The following is a 12,502-nucleotide window of genomic DNA, read 5'->3' on the forward strand; positions in this document are numbered from 1 at the left end:
GTAATAGTTAAAATCTATCTCCTCCTGGGATTTTTGAGCAATCTGCACGAAACATTTTACACATGAACTTTGGACCACTGCCTACAAAAATTTCCAACGGATTTTCCATAAGTGAAAAAATGCAGAAGTTAGGAGCCAATGACTGTTTTTCATATAATTCAAAATGGTGGGCGATCTAAAGGTCAGAGGTCAAAAGTCAGACCACGAAAGTTGTCGGGCATGAAGAGACGCATGTGTGTATCGAAGTTCCATGGTTGTAGGTCAAACAGGGCATGAGTTGTACCTGTTCAAAGTTGGCACTTTCAATTGAGTGCTATAGCGCCACCCTTTGACGAATGAGTGTGAGAATTATTTCTTGGTAGTTTTTCATGAGCATCTACCATATGGCCGAGTTTCGTAAAAAGCGTATGCACGGTTAAGCCAGAACTGGCAAAAACAAGTATTTTTCAAACTGCTCAAAATTGCGGAAAATCTAAGGGCGGAGCTTAATGGTCAAATCGATACGTGTGTTCCTCATGAGTCAAGGCACATGTGTAAGCAAGTTTCACGACTTTCGGCCAAACGAGGCATGACTTATGCCTGTTTAAAGTCTGCCTTTTCAAAAAATTGCTATAGCGCCCCCTTTTGGCCAATTGGAGTAAGATTGGTTTCAGTGATATTTGGAATGACCCTGTACATTTCTGCAAAGTTTCAAAGAAATGTGAGTCTGCATGTATGTTTTAGGCACAGATGAATAATTTTCATAAAACTGTAATAGTTAAAATCTATCTCCTCCTGGGATTTTTGAGCAATCTGCACGAAACGTTTCACACTTGAACTTTGGACCACTTTCTACAAAAATTTCCAACGGATTTTCCATAAGTGAAAAAATGCAGAAGTTAGGAGCCAATGACTGTTTTTCATATAATTCAAAATGGTGGGCGATCTAAAGGTCAGAGGTCAAAAGTCAGACCACGAAAGTTGTCGGGCATGAAGAGACGCATGTGTGTATCGAAGTTCCATGGTTGTAGGTCAAACAGGGCATGAGTTGTACCTGTTCAAAGTTGGCACTTTCAATTGAGTGCTATAGCGCCACCCTTTGACGAATGAGTGTGAGAATTATTTCTTGGTAGTTTTTCATGAGCATCTACCATATGGCCGAGTTTCGTAAAAAGCGTATGCACGGTTAAGCCAGAACTGGCAAAAACAAGTATTTTTCAAACTGCTCAAAATTGCGGAAAATCTAAGGGCGGAGCTTAATGGTCAAATCGATACGTGTGTTCCTCATGAGTCAAGGCACATGTGTAAGCAAGTTTCAAGACTTTCGGCCAAACGAGGCATGACTTATGCCTGTTTAAAGTCTGCCTTTTCAAAAAATTGCTATAGCGCCCCCTTTTGGCCAATTGGAGTAAGATTGGTTTCAGTGATATTTGGAATGACCCTGTACATTTCTGCAAAGTTTCAAAGAAATGTGAGTCTGCATGTATGTTTTAGGCACAGATGAATAATTTTCATAAAACTGTAATAGTTAAAATCTATCTCCTCCTGGGATTTTTGAGCAATCTGCACGAAACGTTTCACACTTGAACTTTGGACCACTTTCTACAAAAATTTCCAACGGATTTTCCATAAGTGAAAAAATGCAGAAGTTAGGAGCCAATGACTGTTTTTCATATAATTCAAAATGGTGGGAGATCTAAAGGTCAGAGGTCAAAAGTCAGAGTGTGAAAGTTGTTCAGCATGAGGAGACGCATATGTGTATCCAAGTTTCATGGCTGTAGGTCAAACAGGGCATGAGTTGTACCTGGTCAAAGTTGGCATTTTCAATTGAGTGCTATAGCGCCACCTTTGGACGAAAGATTGTGAGAATTATTTTTTGATCGTTTTTCATGACCATCTACCATATGGCCGAGTTTCGTAAAAAGCGACAGCGCGGTTCAGCCAGAACTGCGAAAAGTGGCAGAAGAAGAAGAAGAAGAAGAAGAAGAAGAAGAAGTGACAGAATACTGCCAATAACAATACGTGTACAGAGCAGAGCTCTGTCCCCGTAATAATAATAATAATATTAAATCAAAACATATATATATATATATATTCTTTATTTATTGATGTTAAATTCAGAAATCAAAATATTTCCTCATAACTTAAGTGCATTTGCATGTTCAACCCCCTCATTTCACTCTCCCACTCACTCACTCACTCACTCACTCACTCACTCACTCGCATGCACGCACACACACATACACACACACACACGCATACACACAGTATTTAGAACAAGAAGGATGCATACAGAATTTTACAGCATTGCAGTTGCATCAGGTCATATCACGTCATGTGTGTAAAATAAATAGTATTCAATAAATAGAAGTCACTTTATATACAGAATGCATAGGATTAATTTCAGCAAGTCCAGTGAAGCACATTTACCATCAATACTATTAGAACTGAAATTGAACTCATTTGGTTTTTAATTGATGATGAGGATACAGTGGCCGTGGCACCTGCATTTCCACCAATAGTAGCTGTTGGTGCAGTTGTGGTAGTGGTTGGTGCAGTTGTGGTAGTTGTTGGTGCAGTTGTGATTGTTGTGGCACCAGTTGTGGCAGGATTTGGGGAGTCTGTTGTAGTTGTTGGAGTTGCTGTGTTAGCTGTTGAACCGGCTGTAGTTCCACCAGCAGTAGTTGGACCGGCTGTAGTTGCAGCAGCAGTAGTTGGACCAGCTATAGATATAGCAGCAGTAGTTGGACCGGCTGTAGTTGCACCAGCAGTAGTTGGACCGGCTGTAGTTACACCAGCAGTAGTTGGACCGGCTGTAGTTGCACCAGCAGTAGTTGGACCGGCTGTAGTTGCAGCAGCAGTAGTTGTACCGGCTGTAGTTGCACCAGCAGTAGTTGGACCGGCTGTAGTTGCACCAGCAGAAGTTGGACCGGCTGTAGTTGGACCCACTGCAGTTGTTGCAGCAGCAGTAGTTGGACCGGCTGTAGTTGCAGCAGCAGTAGTTGGACCGGCTGTAGTTACACCAGCAGTAGTTGGACCAGCTGTAGTTGCAGCAGCAGTAGTTGGACCGGCTGTAGTTGCACCAGCAGTAGTTGGACCGGCTGTAGTTGCACCAGCTGTAGTTGGACCCACTGCAGTTGCAGCAGCACTAGTTGGACCGGCTGTAGTTGCAGCAGCAGTAGTTGGACCGGCTGTAGTTGCAGCAGCAGTAGGTGGACCGGCTGTAGTTGCAGCAGCAGTAGTTGGACCGGCTGTAGTTGCAGCAGCAGTAGTTGGAACGGCTGTACTTGCAGAAGCAGTAGTTGGACCGGCTGTAGTTGGACCGGCTGTAGTTGCACCAGCAGTAGTTGGACCGGCTGTAGTTGGACCGGCTGTAGTTGCACCAGCAGTAGTTGGACCGGCTGTAGTTGCACCAGCAGTAGTTGGACCCACTGTAGTTGCAGCAGCAGTAGTTGGACCGGCTGTAGTTACACCAGCAGTAGTTGGACCGGCTGTAGTTGCAGCAGCAGTAGTTGAACCGGCTGTAGTTGCACCAGCAGTAGTTGGACCGGCTGTAGTTGCACCAGCAGTAGTTGGACCCACTGTAGTTGCAGCAGCAGTAGTTGGACCGGCTGTAGTTACACCAGAAGTAGTTGGACCGGCTGTAGTTGGACCGGCTGTAGTTGCAGCAGCAGTAGTTGGACCGGCTGTAGTTGCAGCAGCAGTAGTTGGATCGGCTGTAGTTGGACCAGCAGTAGTTGGACCGGCTGTAGTTGCAGCAGCACTAGTTGGACCGGCTATAGTTACACCAGCAGTAGTTGGACCGGCTGTAGTTGCACCAGCAGTAGTTGGACCGGCTGTAGTTGGACCGGCTGTAGTTGGACCGGCTGTAGTTGGACCAGCAGTAGTTGGACCGGCTGTAGTTGCAGCAGCACTAGTTGGACCGGCTATAGTTACACCAGCAGTAGTTGGACCGGCTGTAGTTGCAGCAGCAGTAGTTGGACCGGCTGTAGTTGGACCAGCAGTAGTTGGACCGGCTGTAGTTGGACCGGCTGTAGTTGCACCAGCAGTAGTTGGACCGGCTGTTGTTGCACCAGCAGTAGTTGGACCGGCTGTAGTTGCACCAGCAGTAGTTGGACCGGCTGTAGTTGGACCGGCTGTAGTTGCAGCAGCAGTAGTTGGACCGGCTGTTGTTGCAGCAGCAGTAGTTGGACCGGCTGTAGTTGCACCAGCAATAGTTGGACCGGCTGTAGTTGCAGCAGCAGTAGTTGGACCGGCTGTTGTTGCACAAGCAGTAGTTGGACCGGCTGTTGTTGCAGCAGCAGTAGTTGGACCGGCTGTAGTTGGACCGGCTGTAGTTGCAGCAGCAGTAGTTGGACCGGCTGTAGTTGCACCAGCAGTAGTTGGACCGGCTGTAGTTGGACCTGCTGTAGTTGCAGCAGCAGTAGTTGGACCGGCTGTATTTGCACCAGCAGTAGTTGGACCGGCTGAAGTTGCAGCAGCAGTAGTTGGACCGGCTGTAGTTGCACCAGCAGTAGTTGGACCGGCTGTAGTTGCACCAGCAGTAGTTGGACCGGCTGTAGTTGCAGCAGCAGTAGTTGGACCGGCTGTAGTTGCACCAGCAGTAGTTGGACCGGCTGTAGTTGCACCAGTAGTAGTTGGACCGGCTGTAGTTGGACTGACTGTAGTTGTTGCAGCAGCAGTAGTTGGACCGGCTGTTGTTGCAGCAGCAGTAGTTGGACCGGTTGTAGTTGCAGCAGCAGTAGTTGGACCGGCTGTTGTTGCACCAGCAGTAGTTGGACCGGCTGTAGTTGGACCGGCTGTAGTTGCACCAGTAGTAGTTGGACCTGCTGTAGTTGCAGCAGCAGTAGTTGGACCGGCTGTAGTTGCAGCAGCAGTAGTTGGACCGGCTGTTGTTGCACCAGCAGTAGTTGGACCGGCTGTAGTTGGACCGGCTGTAGTTGCAGCAGCAGCAGCAGTAGTTGGACCGACTGTAGTTGTTGCAGCAGCAGTAGTTGGACCGGCTGTTGTTGCAGCAGCAGTAGTTGGACCGGTTGTAGTTGCAGCAGCAGTAGTTGGACCGGCTGTTGTTGCACCAGCAGTAGTTGGACCGGCTGTAGTTGCAGCAGCAGTAGTTGGACCGGCTGTAGTTGCACCAGCAGTAGTTAGATCCACTGTAGTTGCAGTAGTTGGACCGGCTGTAGTGGCAGCAGCAGTAGTTGGACCGGCTGTAGTTGCAGCAGCAGTAGTTGGACCGGCTGTAGTGGCAGCAGCAGTAGTTGGACCGGCTGTAGTTGGACCGGCTGTAGTTGCAGCAGCAGTAGTTGGACCGGCTGTAGTTGCACCAGCAGTAGTTGGACCGGCTGTAGTTGGACTGGCTGTAGTTGCAGCAGCAGTAGTTGGACCGGCTGTAGTTGCACCAGCAGTAGTTGGACCGGCTGTAGTTGCAGCAGCAGTAGTTGGACCGGCTGTAGTTGCAGCAGCTGTAGTTGCACCAGCAGTAGTTGGACCGGCTGTAGTTGCAGCAGCAGTAGTTGGACCGGCTGTAGTTGGACCGACTGTAGTTGTTGCAGCAGCAGTAGTTGGACCGGCTGTTGTTGCAGCAGCAGTAGTTGGACCGGCTGTAGTTGCAGCAGCAGTAGTTGGACCGGCTGTTGTTGCACCAGCAGTAGTTGGACCGGCTGTAGTTGGACCGGCTGTAGTTGCAGCAGCAGCAGTAGTTGGACCGACTGTAGTTGTTGCAGCAGCAGTAGTTGGACCGGCTGTTGTTGCAGCAGCAGTAGTTGGACCGGTTGTAGTTGCAGCAGCAGTAGTTGGACCGGCTGTTGTTGCACCAGCAGTAGTTGGACCGGCTGTAGTTGGACCGGCTGTAGTTGCAGCAGCAGTAGTTGGACCGGCTGTAGTTGCACCAGCAGTAGTTGGACCCACTGTAGTTGCAGTAGTTGGACCGGCTGTAGTTGCAGCAGCAGTAGTTGGACCGGCTGTAGTTGCACCAGCAGTAATTGGACCGGCTGTAGTTGGACTGGCTGTAGTTGCAGCAGCAGTAGTTGGACCGGCTGTAGTTGCACCAGCAGTAGTTGGACCGGCTGTAGTTGCAGCAGCAGTAGTTGGACCGGCTGTAGTTGCAGCAGCAGTAGTTGGACCGGCTGTAGTTGGACCCACTGTAGTTGCAGCAGCAGTAGTTGGACCGGCTGTAGTTACACCAGCAGTAGTTGGAACGGCTATAGTTGCAGCAGCAGAAGTTGGACCGGCTGTAGTTGGACCGGCTGTAGTTGGACCGGCTGTAGTTGGACCAGCAGTAGTTGGACTGGCTGTAGTTGGACCGGCTGTAGTTGCAGCAGCAGTAGTTGGACCGGCTGTTGTTGCAGCAGCAGTAGTTGGACCGGTTGTAGTTGCAGCAGCAGTAGTTGGAACGGCTGTTGTTGCACCAGCAGTAGTTGGACCGTCTGTAGTTGGACCGGCTGTAGTTGCAGCAGCAGTAGTTGGACCGGCTGTAGTTGCACCAGCAGTAGTTGGACCCACTGTAGTTGCAGTAGTTGGACCGGCTGTAGTGGCAGCAGCAGTAGTTGGACCGGCTGTAGTGGCAGCAGCAGTAGTTGGACCGGCTGTAGTTGGACCGGCTGTAGTTGCAGCAGCAGTAGTTGGACCGGCTGTAGTTGCACCAGCAGTAGTTGGACCGGCTGTAGTTGGACTGGCTGTAGTTGCAGCAGCAGTAGTTGGACCGGCTGTAGTTGCACCAGCAGTAGTTGGACCGGCTGTAGTTGCAGCAGCAGTAGTTGGACCGGCTGTAGTTGCAGCAGCAGTAGTTGGACCGGCTGTAGTTGGACCCACTGTAGTTGCAGCAGCAGTAGTTGGACCGGCTGTAGTTACACCAGCAGTAGTTGGAACGGCTATAGTTGCAGCAGCAGAAGTTGGACCGGCTGTAGTTGGACCGGCTGTAGTTGGACCGGCTGTAGTTGGACCGGCTGTAGTTGGACCAGCAGTAGTTGGACTGGCTGTAGTTGGACCGGCTGTAGTTGCAGCAGCAGTAGTTGGACCAGCTGTAGTTGCAGCAGCAGTAGTTGGACCGGCTGTAGTTGCACCAGCAGTAGTTGGACCGGCTGTAGTTGCAGCAGCAGTAGTTGGACCGGCTGTAGTTGCACCAGCAGTAGTTGGACCGGCTGTAGTTGCACCAGCAGTAGTTGGACCGGCTGTAGTTGGACTGGCTGTAGTTGCAGCAGCAGTAGTTGGACCGGCTGTAGTTGCACCAGCAGTAGTTGGACCGGCTGTAGTTGCACCAGCAGTAGTTGGACCGGCTGTAGTTGGACTGGCTGTAGTTGCAGCAGCAGTAGTTGGACCGGCTGTAGTTGCAGCAGCAGTAGTTGGACCGGCTGTAGTTGCACCAGCAGTAGTTGGACCGGCTGTAGTTGGACCGGCTGTAGTTGCAGAAGCAGTAGTTGGACCGGCTGTAGTTGCAGCAGCAGTAGTTGGACCGGCTGTAGTTGCAGCAGCAGTAGTCGGACCGGCTGTAGTTGCACCAGCAGTAGTTGGACCGGCTGTAGTTGGACCCACTGTAGTTGCAGCAGCAGTAGTTGGACCGGCTGTAGTTACACCAGCAGTAGTTGGAACGGCTGTAGTTGCAGCAGCAGTAGTTGGACCGGCTGTAGTTGCACCAGCAGTAGTTGGACCGGCTGTAGTTGGAACCACTGTAGTTGCAGCAGCAGTAGTTGGACCGGCTGTAGTTGCACCAGCAGTAGTTGGACCGGCTGTAGTTGCAGCAGCAGTAGTTGGACCGGCTGTAGTTGCACCAGCAGTAGTTGGACCGGCTGTAGTTGGACCCACTGTAGTTGCAGCAGCAGTAGTTGGACCGGCTGTAGTTGCACCAGCAGTAGTTGGACCCGCTGTAGTTGCAGCAGCAGTAGTTGCTGCTGTTGTAGTTGTTGGGACAGCGGTGGTAGTTGTTGCGGCAGCCATATGAGTTGTTGGGTCAGCTGTGGTAAAGTGACATAATCAGTATCTTGTTTGGTCACAGAATTCTACATTCCCAGTTGAGTTCAACGTTATGGTGACAATTTATATGACGCCCATGTCTATAATTCATTATAAACATAATGCATTACAATCTGCTTATGTCACTTTATAATTATAGCCACAAGCACTCATATATATTCATGATTCTGTATAAAAATAGTCATAACACATTTTATAATGACTTAGTCAAGTCATAATACTTAATAATTGCTGTTCACTCCCATATGGTAACATTTCTAGACCAAATCGTCAATACAACCTTATATAAAACCTTTTAATGAAATTGATCACTCACAAGGTCAAGTACAATACAAAATTACTGGCCACTCAGGTATTGTCTTTTGGCACGATCTTAGTGTGTTACTCTCATACTTAAATATTATGGTGTGTTATAATTCAATGATAATACACTGTAATCCTGGCCAAAAGAGTGACCATTAATTATTAAGTATTTTGATTCTTAACAAAGTTATTCTAAAATGCTTTATTATGTGTAATTATTGCTTACGAGTGCTTATAATTGTAAGTATACAGTGTCGTTTCCAATGTATTTATACCTTATAAGTCCATATGCAAGAACAACATAACATTTGCACCTACACATTCAGGAATGACATTACTTTACTTAAAGGACCCGATGACCATTTATAATAACTTAAATTCACACAAAAATGAATTATAACTGTGATTATAATGCATTATACATTTTAAATAGTATATTACAACTATGAGAACACACAACAATCCTTGCAAAAGAATATTATAAATTAATATTTATGAGTGCGTATAACTATAATTGTGCAGTATTGTAAGCAAATTATAATGCCTTACAATGCATTATAGACATATAGGCTTCATAGAAAGTGTTACCAAATGTACTCTTACTTACCGATAAACAGAAGGAGGATTAAACAAATCTTCATCATTTTCATTTAGATACCTGAAATCACAGTTGATCATATTCGTTACTAAAAGTTTTGAAATGTGATTGTAAGGAAATGTGACAATGGTAACGGTTAAATAATAATGACGCAATTAAATGTTAACATAATAATAATAATCATCTTATTTATAACACCCAATGTGCTACAGCAATCAACAGAAAATATGTTTAATAGCAATAATAGCAAAAATACATAGCATAGCAATACATCTCAATGCAAAACTCACTGATGTTCTCTCCTGGAAGCTGTTTTCTGCAGTGAATGAAGCTGTGATACTGATTATGTGTAGTCCTTCAAGTATCCTCTTTTTTTTGTCTCCCATCAAATACAACAGCTGCATTTATAGTCAGATGGAAGAATGAAATGACATCAGAGTGCATATGGTTCCTTTCTTCCCATGAAGGCGTGGAGCAAACCTCATTGATTACTCACCTGATGCATTCTTTTGTAAACATAAAAGGCCAGGTACCGTGCGTGGCGTACGTGGCCCTGCGTAAAAGCTATTACTCTACATAAGTCAGCACCTTGTCCATTTGACATTTCTAGTGACTGTTTCGATTTCAACACAAGCAAAAACTGAAGGGAATACTCTTTCTTGATTGTGAGCATTTACAAAAGGATAGAATCGTCCAAAGATAAGATATTTTTACTGCAAGACAAAAAAAAGATTTCATCTCATTTCATTTTTCTCCCTGAAGAGCCTCCTTGCTCTGCAGAGCTGGCTGCTGGGAGGACTCGTTTTAAGTGAACTGGTTGGAACCTTTTTTGCATGTACTGTAAATGCAAATGTGATGTGAACATGCTGTACTGTTTTTGAATAAAGACGTTTCCAGTTTGTTCCAATGTTTAACCACTTAAACCATATAGTATACTTAGTTGACCAGGGTCGCCCAGGGGTGTATAGGTCCACTCCTTTTTTCCCTCAACACCACATCTCTTCACCCAAAATATTTTTGCCAAATGTTCCTCCCAGAATAGGGATGCTAGGGTTCATGTAGTTAATGACAGTCACATCGATGAAATCTTTAGTCTGTCAAATACTGCAAGTAAAATATAAAGATGGCACCCAACTGTCCACAAATTCAGACACAACATGCTGAATGTTCCTGAAGGTCAGAAGGAGACCATCGATGTAATGGACAATAGATGCTTTGTAGTGATATGTTCATACTCAAATATGCTACTTTGCATATATTATTTTTCTACTGTGGCTCCCATGCCACTTAAAAATATACACTCACTACTGTACATATCACCATTGGTTCTGCACTGCAGTTACCTCTTTTTTTATTCTGAATTGTTTCCAGACAGTTTTAGCCCCTACATTGAATTTAGATGTCACCAGACGTATCAGTAGGCAGGATCTCTGATCGTCTTGTTCCACTTTTACACATCCATTTGTACACTTAAAATACATTTGTGCACCTACAATAAATACATATCTTTCTGGGAAGATACAGTACTCAAATATGTCACATTGAATTTGCTTATACTTTGAGATGACCATCAAAATACTGTAGCTCATCCTCAGAGTAGCAGTAAGCTACCAGTATATGCAAATCAGTACTGTAAGGCTATTTCAGTATCACTATTTACTATTTATCCTGCAAAGCAAATTTATCCTTGCTAAGCATCTATAAGGGATACATCAATAATTAACGTTTGACCTTTCAGGAACTATCTGTAAGTTCTGTCTGAGTTTGTGACTGTGCGAACAGCTGCGTGTCCTATTTTACTTGCAATACTAATCAGACCAATGTTAATTTCCTGGGTGTGATTGTCAGTAAACAATGGGAACAAACTGGAGATATCTTTATTCAGAAACAGTAGATCAGTCAACTCATTACTATAATACACCCACAAGGCTAGGAGGAGTAGTTGAATAATATAAGCTATAGTAGTAGTAACTGCACATCACAAATGAGTTCAATTCAATTCAATTCAATCTTTATTTCAGACCTAGGAAGATCCATATCACAATAATACAACACCACACAATAAAAACAGAAAATAAAATACATTTAATAAACTGCAAATAGCCCACATTGTTCAGTTTCTGACATACAGACATGTGCGCCAATGGTTCCACAGTCTAGAGGTGAACCTGACAACCTGTTCATTATGAAAAGGTACAATTACTGTAGATACGATAAACTGAAAACTATATCTAGATGACAAACAAAGTGCATTGTCCCATGTGTTATGAAAAGACAGCTTAGTTTTCTTTCTTATTTCTTTCCTTTATGACAAAACACTGTACATACTGTACATACGTTACTGTACGTAGACAGTTACACACCCTTTAACACACCCAGGTGGTTCGAACGCAGACGCCATTTACAAGAGGATGAATGTATGTGTCATGGCCCTTGCATAACAATGTTATGTATGTTATTATTTAACATACATAACATTATGTACGTTAAATAATATTTAAAAAATATTCAAGAATGGGCATGATCTGACATTTAAACTCATTACCTGAGGTTAGCCTATAGCTAACCCCAGGTAATGCATAGTATCCCAAACCTAAGTGTGGAAGCTGACAGCAAAAGTGCTGTCCACTTCTATTATGATACTTCACCATAGGAATCCTGCCAGAGGGGTTAACCCTGAACAGAAATGTTAACTAATGTGACGCAGGTTTGCAGGAATTTGCACATCAGATGATATTCAGATAGAGATAGAGAGAATCACGGCCACAGTTACCAGCATAAACACCTGTCCTGTTTCTCAATCTATTTTTGGGAGAGCACCTGCGTAGTCTATGTGACATGTTTTCATTTCACAATTTAAATGTTTCACAACTTTTCACCTAATAACATTCCCAAAATAGGGATCGATTACTAACTGATTATTTTATTAAATCGATTCGAATCAATTATTGATATTTTTTTAATAATCGATTAAATCGATTTGTTCAATTAACTGTTGCACCCCATAGGAGACAACACTATTTTTCTTTACCAGAGTCTTTATTTGAAATGCAGCCATCTGATGCACTCTGGTCACATCCTGACTTTCAGTTCAGTTCAGTTAATTTTTATTTTCGGATGTTATGTCTAACATAAAAGGTACATTTGGTCAATTTCCAGTGATTCACATGCTGCTACTGCAGCATTGTCCAAGTGCCCGAAAAAGGGATAGGGAGAAGCATTGAGCTTGTCGGGCCCTACCCCATCACTTTAACATTGTTTACTTACTGTATTATACAATATTGTTGCTTTGTGTGAGAGTGTGTGTGTGTGTGTGTGTGTGTGTGTGTGTGTGTGTGTGTGTGTGTGTGTGTGTGTGTGTGTGTGTGTGTGTGTGTGTGTGCGTGCGTGCGTGCGTGCGTGCGTGCGTGCGTGCGTGCGTGCGTGCGTGCGTGCGTGCGTGCGTGCGTGCGTGCGTGCGTGTGTGTGCAACCTCCCCTGTGTGAAAGCCGCACTGTGCACAAAGCAGACCATAACCAATTCCACCAAACAGGTTCAACTGGTGTCCTGATGAAAATGCAAACTGATCATATGATTGAAAGCTGTTATAATAATAAACACTGACAGAAACCTTGTTATAAATAACATTCCATAAAATATAGTGAAGCTGTAATG

General features: G+C 45.1%; 1 long non-coding RNA gene across 1 annotated transcript; it reads right to left on the reverse strand.

Moving 5' to 3' along the window:
• Nucleotides 1-7,351: 7,351 nt before the first annotated feature.
• On the reverse strand, nt 7,352-9,336 carry LOC311062216. The gene is made up of 3 exons (XR_014602477.1): nt 9,139-9,336; nt 8,858-8,908; nt 7,352-7,928 (listed from the first exon to the last, which is right to left on the reverse strand). It is a non-coding gene; the product is annotated as an uncharacterized lncRNA (long non-coding RNA).
• Between the last annotated feature and the right edge of the window lie 3,166 nt (nt 9,337-12,502).

The sequence above is a fragment of the Gymnoscopelus microlampas genome, assembly GCF_963454915.1.
Source record: "Gymnoscopelus microlampas genome assembly, chromosome: 15".
NCBI classification, from domain to species: domain Eukaryota; kingdom Metazoa; phylum Chordata; class Actinopteri; order Myctophiformes; family Myctophidae; genus Gymnoscopelus; species Gymnoscopelus microlampas.